Source organism: Camellia sinensis, chromosome 8 (genome assembly GCF_055761805.1).
Source record: "Camellia sinensis isolate YWXY chromosome 8, ASM5576180v1, whole genome shotgun sequence".
NCBI classification, from domain to species: domain Eukaryota; kingdom Viridiplantae; phylum Streptophyta; class Magnoliopsida; order Ericales; family Theaceae; genus Camellia; species Camellia sinensis.
In genome coordinates, this window is record NC_138968.1 from 167,761,476 (window position 1) to 167,773,898 (window position 12,423).

Below are 12,423 nucleotides of genomic sequence, written 5' to 3' on the forward strand. Positions count from 1 at the left end.
GTAATATATTTGTTTACTCCCTCTATATTGAAATCTTACGTCTATCTATGTCACCAAGTAACAAAGTCTTAACGTTTTATTATTGCATATGCAAGGCTAATAAAAAATAAAAAATAAAAAGTAAAAATGAATGGAAAATGCCTCCCAATGAAAAGCCTAAAGAGAAAATATAAAGAGAAAGACCCTTTTTTTGTGGTGACCATCACACCATGGTGTACAAATAGAATGCAACTTCTTATCTTAGGAAAAAAAAAAAAAAAATAGAATGCGACTTGGGAAGAGAAAATAAGAAAAATGAGTACACCATTCGGCCACACATTGTAGGTTATATCCTACTGGGAAATTTGTGGTGCACAGTTGCTATCTGATTGAAATAAATTAAATTAAAGATATTTTCAGAAATCAAAAGTCTAAACCCAAAATTTACGATGAATGGTTCAGATGCAAAATGCTCGTCATGCATATAGGCCCAGACCAACCCAGATTTGTTGCCCATTGGACTTGAATGATTGAGTCTAGCCCAAACATATCTAGCAAGATTAGGGGGGATTCTATTTGAACCCAAAATATGTTTTTATACACCCAATTTAAATTCATAAATTTAAATTCCTATTATATCCTAATATAAAATTACTAATAAGAATAACACATATTAAACCCTAAAATAATTTTTACAGAGTATTCTCTTCCATCTCTTTTCATTTACTTTTGATATTGAACTCTAGAAATTTTTTAAAAAACCTTAAAATCTCTGATAAATAATCCTTCATGTACATTAAATTGAAAAACTGAAGGGTAAACTACCAATAGATTCTAATAGTTAGACGCAACTTTCATCAAATCTTATTGAAAATAAGTCCTTGTAAAATCGCCGCTAAAAATAGTTTTGTGTGATGATTTGTGACTTTTTTTGTCACGGTTTTTATAAATTATCGCTAAAACATACAATTAATGACTTTTTGTATGACGAATTTTTAAACTATTGCTGAAAGTTAAAAATTAATGACATTTTTTTTGTGACGATCTTTTTAAACTGTCGCTAAAATTTATAATTAGTGACATTTTCTATGACAATTTTCAAACTATCGTTGAAACTTAACAATTAGTAACATTTTTAATAGTGTTTGATGAAAAATGCTATTAATTATTATAAAACATATTGGACAATAAGTTCACCTATTAAGACCTACCCATAACTCTCTCAAAACTAAATAACCCAAACCGTAATACATGATTAGTTTTGGTTTCTCAATTAACAAAATGAAATTTTTTGAATCGATATATTTTTTTTCTTAACACAAACTGAATTGAAGTACTTATTCTGATAACCATACAAATCAAACCAAACAAAAAATTGGAATTAACTTAAAAATGTTTTGGTAAGTTTGTTAAAAGTTGATTTTTATTTTTATTTTTTGACTTTTTTTAAAAAAATATGTAAAAGAATAGGAAAAGTTATCAAATTAAGCCTTAGTCGGTGATGAATTAGCCATAATGATAAGGGGCTCACTGTAGACTGATTAGTACCCATAAGCATCATTTTACTCATGTTTAGAGTCAAAGTCAGTGACGATGGGTTTGCCTTACAATTCTGCTACGTAGCTCAACTTTTGCGTGGCTCGAGTGGCCCGACTTTTGATTTTTCAACCTCTCTCTCTCCTCTTTCCCTTGTTCCTCTATTTCTTCTCTTTTTTTTCTTCTTCTTCTTCTTCTTCTTCTTCTTCTTCTTCTTCTTCTTCTTCTTCTTCTTCTTCTTCTAATCATCTCTCTTTCTTTCCCTCTTTTCATCTCCTTGCATCATCGTCGTTCTTCACCATCCACCGTCCACAATTCCATCAGCAGATCGAAACCCATTGCAGCAAACGAACCACATCAACACAACCACTAGAGTATTTATGTTCATTAGGAATTCACAATCACCAAAACCTAAACTCAAAACACTGATCTTTCATTCAAAAATCCATAAAAATTGAAAAATTATTGTGAAACAAATCCCAAAAATCAAACCCAATTAATGGGAAGAAAAAGCCTAGTGATCCAGTTTTGCGATTGTGCAGATCTGTTAAGTTTGTAAGGCAAATTGAACCCTCGATTCAAAAAAATAAATCAAGAAATGAACAAATCAATGAAGATGGAGAGTTCAAGGGAGAGAATGTCCGTCTTACCTTGGGAATGTCTAACCAAGAGTTTTCCAAATCTCTGCGAGCTGACTCCATCCCTCCACCCACCGGCACCGCCATCACCGTCGCAAACCCTTCGCGATCCTCCTTTGTCTTCTCCTTATTTTCTTCTCTCTTTGTCCTTCTTCTCTCATTCTTCTTCTGTCTCCTTCTTTTGTCTGTTTTAAAGAAAAAAAAATGCCCAAAATGACGTTGTTATGGGTAGTCTAGCCATTCGGGCCAACGTGTTTCAAGCTACGAAACATTATTCTTTGCCTTATTTTCTTCTTGGATTTTACAAGCTATTAAAAGAAATTAAAATAAATAAAAAACGCCTTGACATGAAAGGCCAACCACCACCTCAAATTAAAGTTGTTTTGGAAAAATGTTTGGGACTCTTAAAAAAGTTCACAGAATTATATAATAAAACAAATGTTAATTTTTAATTTGTAACACATTGATATAGATCCAACTAGTGGCAGACACAGGGGTGACGGCGGGGGCCACCACCCTCCCAAACTTTTGGAAAATTGCACTTTTATCATGTAATTTTGAATATTTTTAAAAGAAGTTTGCATTTTGACCCCTTCAAAATATATATAATTTTACTCTAACCCTTCCAAAATCTAAATAATTTTACTTTTGCGATCCTAAATTTTTTAAAATTTCATTATTTTCATGCAATTTTTAATAATTATAGAATAAATTAGTATTTAATCACCCCAAGACTTTGAAAAATGAGAGATTTATTGGAAAATCCCTTTTCAAGTATTTCTATTCCAATTAATCCATAAGATATCCTTCTATTCCAATAAGTCCTATTATTTGAATATTTGATCTACAAAATTCTAATTCTCAAATTTAAAATATTTTATGGACATTTTTAGCCTTACAAATATTTTTTGAACGGTTAACAATTTGGTGATGTAAACATTCGTATTTTACAATGTGAATATTCACACTGACATGTGAATGTTCACATTGATAGTGTGGACATTCACAGTGACAGTATGAACATTCACATCACGAAACATTAACACTGTAAATATGAATATTATTATGGGTGTTTTGGTAACTATATGACTCATAGGATTTATTGGAATATAAAAAAATAATGTGGACTAAATAGAACATAAGCAAGTGAAAATGGATTTATGAAAAAGTGCCCCTTGAAAAATCTCATTACTTTAATGTTATTTTGAGATTCTGTAAAATAAATTAATATTATGATTTCCAAAATCTATATAATCTTACTTCAATTCTTCTAAAATAAATTAATTTTTCTTTAAATGTCTATTTATTATTTATTTATTTATTTATTTTTAATTCAGTGAAGATAAACGAACAAAGCTCACCACATTAACAATACCACATGATCATCGGGAATACCTTGTGGCCAACCATGTCATCCATGAGTCTGCAAACTACTGATGAAGCTTAAACAATTAAAGGATCACTTGACACCCAATCATAGCCTTGGTGAAGCCATTTGGCTTCTTCAAAGCTTAGTCGCATGAAGCGGGAGCGGTAGCAGGGAAACGTGGCCGCTAAGAGGAGTCGTAAATTAGGAGCGCTTCTGTATTATTTTTATTAATTATATTTTATTTATTATAATAAATAAGGAATAATAAATTATGTTAAAATAAATAAAAAATAAAAATTAGATGTTTTATTTTATAAATTTTAAAGATTTTTTTTATTATATATGATTTAAATAGATTTTTTTAAACAATTAGATGATTTATTTTATTTATTATATGTTAAAAAATTAAGAAACAATAAATTATGTTAAAAAAAAGAAATAATAAATAAAAATTATATTAGATATGATAAAATACATAATTTTTTGTTTTAGACATAAAAATTATATTGTTTATGATAAATTATATTAGATAAAACAAAGTCAAATATGAAAATAGAGAGGGAGAGAGAGAGAGAGAGAGAGAGAGAGAAAGAGACCTAGGGCTTCAAAGAGAGGGACGAAGACTAGGGCTTTGAAAGGGAAGTCAAACGGTGCGAGATCGAAGTCGTCGAATAGAGGATCGAAACTAGCAACAAGGTTCTCTCATCCCCCTCTCAAGAGTGCTTCATTTTTGCTTCCTCAAAAGCGTAAAATCGCGCTTCTTCCTCAGAGTCATCACCATTTGAGACGATTCCTACTACTAAGCTTCAAAGTATACTCTAACTAAAATTTTCATTTGAGATTTGAACAAAATCGATCAATATTATTGCTTTTTAATCAAATTTCACATATAATCTTATTGCTAATCACAATTTGTTAGTTTGTAACCAATCAGTACGAGGCTTACTGCAGATTTTGCATAGTGGACATGATCTTCCTTTCCTGGGCATCTCTTCATCAATCATGTTGTAAACATCTAGAAGTGCTTGATAACATGGTTTTTGATCTATGGCAACGATTTCTGACCTGGAGTACAAATAGATAATGAAGAATTGAAGAGATTTTGATACTTTTGTAAGATCAAATGCAAAGTTCATTAAGGGAATGAATCAGTTTGAACCTCTCAATTGCATCAGTGAAGAGCACAAGTTCTTATAAAGTACCATAGACATCATTCATCAATAATGGAAGTCAAGGCAATCCCTTTGGTTAGCATCCTTCTAGCAAGTAGGTACTGGGGCTTAAAATAAACTCCCACTATCCAAAAATAGCACTCCACTATTTTGTCTCTTGCAAAAGGCATTCTCTTTGTGAAGTCCAATTCTTTCCACCCCCTGAAATATGTAATAGGGTCTATTTGAGTCAATTTTTAAACCACTTTAATATGACTGGAAAAGCCTGACTTGGTTAACAACCTTACGTATCCATAAAAAATATTCAAAAATGTGCTTAGAATTTGAAATGTATGGATCAAAAAGTGCAAAATTTAAATTTATACTATACATTTAAATCCTGGGAGTTTCCAATTATTTTTTTCTGGGCATAAATTTATACAAGTCACCTTGTGATTTCACTTAGCTCTCATTGGTGCATTTTTTGCAATAGGTTGAAATCTAATTTTGCAAAATTCAGTAGAACTTTATTGTGAGAATCATCTTGGTCATAGAAGAAGTAATGGGTTGCCTCTAGCCTTGTCAAGCCCTTGCGTATGGGTTGATTCAAAGCATGAATTACTTGTTCTTGAACACGATTGCTCTACTTAGGTACCACAGACTCAAGGTGAGTGATGGTAAAAGACAGTGCTTCATCTAGTATATCTTCTCCTTGCACCCTAAGATGTGCAGCCTCATACAAGCATAACATTCCTCACACGTCGCGAATTAAGGATTCACAAATTTTGCCAGTGTCGTCCTTGAATTTGTTGAACACATCTGCGTAACCCATTCGACACATGATATATTAGTGTGGCCAAAATAACATATGGACTTGTATGGTTGTGTTTGACTGTTTTAGCCTTGTTCAGATACCAATAGATACCAAAACATCAAATGTATGGCAAATGAGACTTACCACAAGAATGGGATATCCTTGTTGTCTAAGCAACCGAAACAAGAGAGCAATAGTATAAAGGTCATCATTGGCTTTGTCATCATGGTGATCATAATAGGTTTCATATATGTGTCGGAAAGCTGTCTCAATCTCACTTTCAAAATGGTGAGACACGCTAGACGTTGGATTGCATCGATGAAGTTCAGTTTTTGTGAAGGTTGATTATTAGTTGCCCCTAGCATCTTTCTCACTCTGCTACTGAAGTTGTTGGCCCATTTTAACATCCACTTCCAGCATAAACAATGAGAATATAGGATATATACAAAGAAAATTATATTCTTATTCAAAATTTATACATAAAATAAAACAAGAATAATTTGATAATGTTATTTTTGTAAATGAAATCAAACTTCACTATTCATAATTAATGTTATTTTTCAAATGGAATATTGTGAATTTGAAAAATAATAACCAAATTAGTTATTATCAAGTCTTTTCTACATGAAACAGAGATATTAAATATGAAAATAGAGTAGTTGCTCCATATTAGCATCTACTTCCAGCAACATGAAAGCATATATATATATATATATAAATGCATGTGGTGTTCAACAAAATTCCATGATAATAAACATGGTTGTTCAACCAAATTCCATGTAATTGTTGTCAGTTGGTATGTAATAAGATTTTAGACTTTTGGTACCAATATTTATAAATATATTTGTTAATATTGTTTGATATCGATTGATGTATAACCGTATGCTTACTAATACCTGTTCTAATACTATTATTTAAAACCATGCACAAAATTAAAGACAAACATTAAATATGTGCAATGCTAGCAAATCCAATTTTACCACGGCATGAGAGGCGTATGTGAGGAAATGATCTCCCCAAATGCTAGGATGATGATTGGCTGAGTATCAAGTGACCTTCGGTACCATATTTTTGGTTGAATCATGTCATCATGCGAACCCGCCCCTAAACGTTTGGGTCATAACTGGCCAGGAACCCGTAGATTATCAAAGGCCTCAAACAATCATACAAAATATTTATGCTAATAGGGCCATAAATGGAAGTGTATAATAAAGAGAAGCCCATTGAGCTATGCCAATCATGAGCAAAAATTATGAAGATAACCTCATAGTACGTTAACACATTTACATGCCCAGGAAAAAATATAAGTGCCACAAGAAATTTACACATATTGTTTACAAACCCAAGACCATAATGGCAAAAACAAAATAAGGTCAAGGTGTGGTGTGAGTCAAAGAAAAAACTTTATTTCAGAGGCATGATTCGATTGGGTCACAAAATGGCTCCTGAAGCTGACTCTAAGGGTGTGCTTCATGCTACTGATCACCTACATGTGCATACACAATATTGGATGAGTGAAACTCAATGAGTAATAATACAGTAAAGCAGTGTAAATAGATAATCACAAGGTTCTCATACTAACCATAATCATATAACAAGTGGCCTCGGGCCCAATCAGATAACAAGCGGCCTCAGGCCCAATCATATAACAAGCAGCCTCGAGCCGAATCAGATAACAATTGGCCTCGGGCCAAATTATATAACAAGCATCTTCGGGTCCAATCATATAACAAGCGGTCTCGAACCCAATCATATAACAAGCGAAAACAGAATGACCTTAGGTCCACATTGCACATGTCATATAATATTAATGAAATTCCTTCATTTCGATCAGATGGTATAGTGACCCCGATTTGATCCGACCCTTGTTGTAATCGGGGATATGATTTTCTTGGTTTCGTATTGTTGAACATGTCTTGCTTACTTTCTTTTCCCTTAAACTTGGCTTGGGATTGTTGTGGTTGTGTTTGAAATAGGTTGGTTGCCTAGTTGCCAAACTCTTGTTGCCTAGATTTTTGGTCTTCCACTCGAGTGGCACTTCTTGTGCTCGAGCAGGCTTTGCAAACTCTCAATACTTTTACAGGTCTGCAAAAAATACTAGGAGAGTGTATTCTATGGTCGAGCGGCGTTTCTTGCTCTTGAGCGATGTTCTTCCTCTGCAAAACTTCTGAAAGTTTGTATTCTGTGCTTGAGCGTCACTTCTTGCGCTAGAGCGGAACTATGTGTCTGGCGCTTGAGCGTCACTTCTTGTGCTCGAGTGGACTACATGTATATCTGTCATGACCCGAACCCGCCCCTATGGGTTAAGGACATAACCGGCCAGTAATCCTGGGATTACCTACGGCCTTAGACCAAAACAGACATATCTTGTCAGAGAAAAGGGGCCAAACGGAAGCAATAAATAAAAACTTTGTCCATAGAGCCGTGCTTATATGCACATAACAGACCACATTTAGTTACGTTAATAACCCACAGTTCAAAAGTACAGTTTCACAGAATTCATTACAAACAGGATCATCCAAAACGAGTCAACCTATGACAGACCATTTACATGATTACATAAAGTCCCTGCCGGCAAGACGAAACATAAATACATAGCTAAAGGCAAGGGTAGGTCCCAAGAGTGAGACGCAAGGCTGACTTCCTCAAAACTCGGATTTATCCTAGCAGACTTCACTGGGGCTGGGTTTGGACTTCCCTCGGCTCACCTACAAACACATGAATGAGCGTGAGCGATAGCCCAGTGAATAATATCGAATATAGCAGTTACATAACAATATGTAGAACAACATGCTCTAAACGGCCTTGGGCCCAATTCTTACTTCTATTTAACGAATATATATAACTATACGAAATTCAAAACAAGTAACTGTAGTTCTAAACATTCTGGCCTTCGGCCCATTCGGATTTCCATTCATGGCGAAACGGCCTTCGGCCCATTCACTTATGTCGAAACGGCCTTTGGCCCACTCTTTTATGTCAAAACGGCCTTTGGCCCACTCTTTCATACCAAAACGGCCTTCGGCCCACTCATTCATGTCAAAACGACCTTTGGTCCATTCATTTCCATCAAAACGACCTTTGGTCCATTCATTCTTATCGAAATGACCCTTGGTCCATTCATTTACATCAAAACGACCTTCGGTCCATTCGTTCTTATCAAACGACCTTCGGTCCATTTATACCAAAACGACCTTCGGTCCATTCCTATCAAAACGACCTTCGGTCCATTCATTTACTCCTGTCGGACTTTTGTCCACAATCCCAATTAACAACTTATAGAGTTTATAGGGGAATAACAATTGGACATTTGACAAGCTTTCAAATATTGATATTACTCACAGTGATCGGTTTGTGGATGCGCCCTTGAGCTTGATCCTACACATTTCATGAGTACAAAAGGGTCACTAACAGTTCAATCCGTTCTTTAATTCACATATTCCTCTTTAGGCTTTATTTCTATCTCAATAACTCATTTACAAGGTTTAACATATGCCTAAGAGTACTTACAAGTGAAAGAGAACGGAAAACGAAACACAGAACGCATAAACAAAATTTCAGAAAATAGGGTCCCCGCTCGAGCGTCGACTTATCCGCTCGAGCGGACCCTTAAGGCCTGCAAAAGTACTGGTTGCATGAAAATTACGCTCGAGCGTTAAATAGGGCGCTCGAGCGGAAGGCCTGTCTACAAAATTCCACGCTCGAGCGTGATATGCCCCGCTCGAGCGGACATCCAACTCTGCAAAAATGCTGGGAGCACGATTTTCCCGCTCGAGCGGCCATTACCCCGCTCGAGCGGACATCGAAATTCTGGAAAACCCAGAACTGTGTTCTTGAGTTCCAACATCGAATTCAAGGGCCCCAAATGCATGATTTCGGCTCAAACTTCATATATATGTGTACTAACATGATATAGACACTAAATTACCACATATTGAAACTCAATTCCCATGAATCAATCACATGCAAACCCAACTTATACCAAACTTACTTCCAATACATTAAATTCATGCATTTAAGTTTCATATCTTCATCAATCATGCATGCATGTCAATTCTTGACTCCATTTCTGTTCCAATCAATGCAAATGGTGTTCATTCTCATGGAACACAACAAAAACATGCTTGCATGTAGGATTTAACACTCATATACATGCTTGATTATGCAAAACCATGGTGATTCTATACATGCATGTGCATTTTAACTTCAATCCCATCAACTAGAGTACAACTCTTGTTCTTGATCACCAATTAACCTTTAATTCACAAAATCACAAGTTCAAACTCAAGAATTCATAAACAATCACTTACCTAGAAGCTCAATCTATGGTCAGTTCTTGAGTTGGACTTCAAATTCGTAGCCTTGGGCCAAAAATTACACAACTTTCTCCCTCACTCTCTCTAACAGCCGACCTCCCCCCCTTTCTTAGAGTTTGATCAGCCAAAAATGAAGGTATATGAGAGAATGAGGAGTGTAGTGCTCAAATACAAGAAGCCCCACTAGCCACATTTAAGATATTAAACAATTTGAGCACAATGCCATTAAATAATTCAATTTAATCTGGCCCGAATCAATTTTTCGATTAAATTTCACCGTAGGCTCTAAAAATTATGCCAATCACAATGGCGTAATCAATTTCGGGTTCTATGGCCGATAAGGCCCTCAATTAAATTTCCAAAGCTGATTATTCAAACAGATATTCCTACGGTGAACAGATAAAACTTCAAAATCACATATATTCACATAATGGCACATAAAATCATGGTAAACACATAATCATACTCAGTTTAAGGACCAATTGGCATATTACGGAACAGGGGTATTACAATATCAATCCGTGAAGATGGCTTTTTAGTTCACTTTTTCATTCCTCTCTCTGACTTTCCAAAAACCTTGATCTTGAGTCTCTCTCTCTAAAACTCATCTTCTCTCTACATTTTCACCTAGATCCATTGAGTTCTCCACCTTAGTGTCTTTGAGAAAAATGTAGAGTGTCTCAAGATCTTTATTTTGATCCGAATAAAGTTGGGTTTTAGCATCTTTGGAGTTTCACCCTTGCCTTGCTCGTTTTCTCTCTTTGAGGTAGGGATTTTCTACACTTTCATATGATTTTTAACTTAGTTATTCATTGTTGTGTTACAATGGTGGGATATGGGAGTGTTATGGACAAACCTAGGATTTGGGCTTGAAATCAAAAGAGGAGTTTTTGAGTGAGTATGATATAAAGGGTTATGGGGTTTGAATGTGAGGTATCTTGTGGCAAAGTAGTTGATTTTGGCCTTTGGGTTGATATTTGGGAAAATGGGGTTTGCCCTAAAATGATTCAAATATTTATTTTGTATAAATAATGAAATTGGTGTTGTAAATATGAAATTAGACGAATATTGAAATAAATGGTGGAGTTGGATATGCATTATCTCACACCTTTGGAAATTTTGAATAAGTTATCTGTCTTGAGATTGAATATCTATTTAGAAATAACTGTATTGGGCTATCGGTGGAGATAACTATGATTGTTGTAGAAATTACATGAGAATTAGGTGAATTAAAATTAATTAATTGTTGGTTGTCATTGAATATGACTATGTTTTAAATACATTGTATATGTATGATGTTTGGGAGAAGAAAATGGGATGTACACCATGTTTGGGAGCAGATAGAGGATGGATTCCATTGAAATTAAGTTGGTCGGAGTGTCCAGGTTGAAAGTCCTGAAACCGCGCGTATATATGGGTTCCGATCCCGTGGACGAAATTTTCGTAAAATGGAAAATGGAAGTGTTTGTGTGGTAATTGTGTTGAATGAAGAACCATTGAGTTGTAGTCTCATTTAGGTTGTTGAAAGATAATGAAATTGGCTCATGAATTGAAATTAATTGAAGGAAAATAGATTAAGATATGAATTTGGTACTTTATGATTATATAAATGTGAATGTTTTATCACAGGCATTGTATATGCACATTGTACTTATATATTTCTTAAATCTCATATATTGTGTTAGATCGTTCCTACTGGGCTTTGGCTCACCCTATTTGGGAAAAACCATTTTTAGGTGTTGGTGATATGCTCCCGCCAAGATAATAGTTTGGAGGGACATTTGGAAGCAAGAGTTTCTTTCTTTTGTTGTATTCTTTTGTATAGCCAAGGGCTTTAACTATATTGAGCTAGGCTCACTTTTGTTGTAACCAAGCAACGACTTGGAAAGATGTAAGCCAATAGGGCATATAATTACCTATTTAGTTTTTAGTTCTTTTATCATTGTAACACATGTTGTAGATTCAGGATGAACAGTTTGTGAATGTATATCACATGTGTTATCTTTTGTATACGAACTTTGATGAATGAAAGCATATTATTTCTATCATTCTTCTGCTTATGGGTTGTATTTATTGTATTATTTTGGGGGCATTACAACTTGGTATTAGAGCGTACCGGGTTTGAATATTTTGGATACGTGGGAAGTGGTTATTACCACAATGGGTTTGTCTCGCTTAGTTGAGACATTAGTATGTGTTGTATTCTTATGTGATAACATGCTTATATGATTATATGAGTGTGAGATTTAATTTCTAGGATGTTGATTGAGTCTGCAGGTTTCTGGAAGTCCTATTGGAAGAGCACTTGATCATTGCTATTTCTATTTGAAACTCTGGCAACTTCACGGAACGATCATTATCTAGAACTGAAATTCGTATGTGTTTACATGACTATATGCTTATGTGGAGTGAATTACAGTTGTCCACTGCATTAGGATGTGAGTGAGTTAGCTTTGGCACATTAGTGAATGTGCTAATCTCTTTTGTTACCTTCATTAGGATGTCAGGACGTGGTCATGGTCGTGGTCGTGGTAGGCGTGGTAGGCCTAGAAGGCATGAGATGCCTTTACCGGATGAGATTCTAGCACAGGAAGAAGGGGTTGGTCAGGCCAATGTGGCT

The 12,423-nt window shown here is 34.8% G+C and overlaps 1 pseudogene; it reads right to left on the reverse strand.

The window, feature by feature from the left end:
* Nucleotides 1–1,810: 1,810 nt before the first annotated feature.
* Nucleotides 1,811–12,423, reverse strand: part of LOC114266950 ((-)-germacrene D synthase-like) — a 49,560-nt pseudogene continuing 38,947 nt past the window's right edge.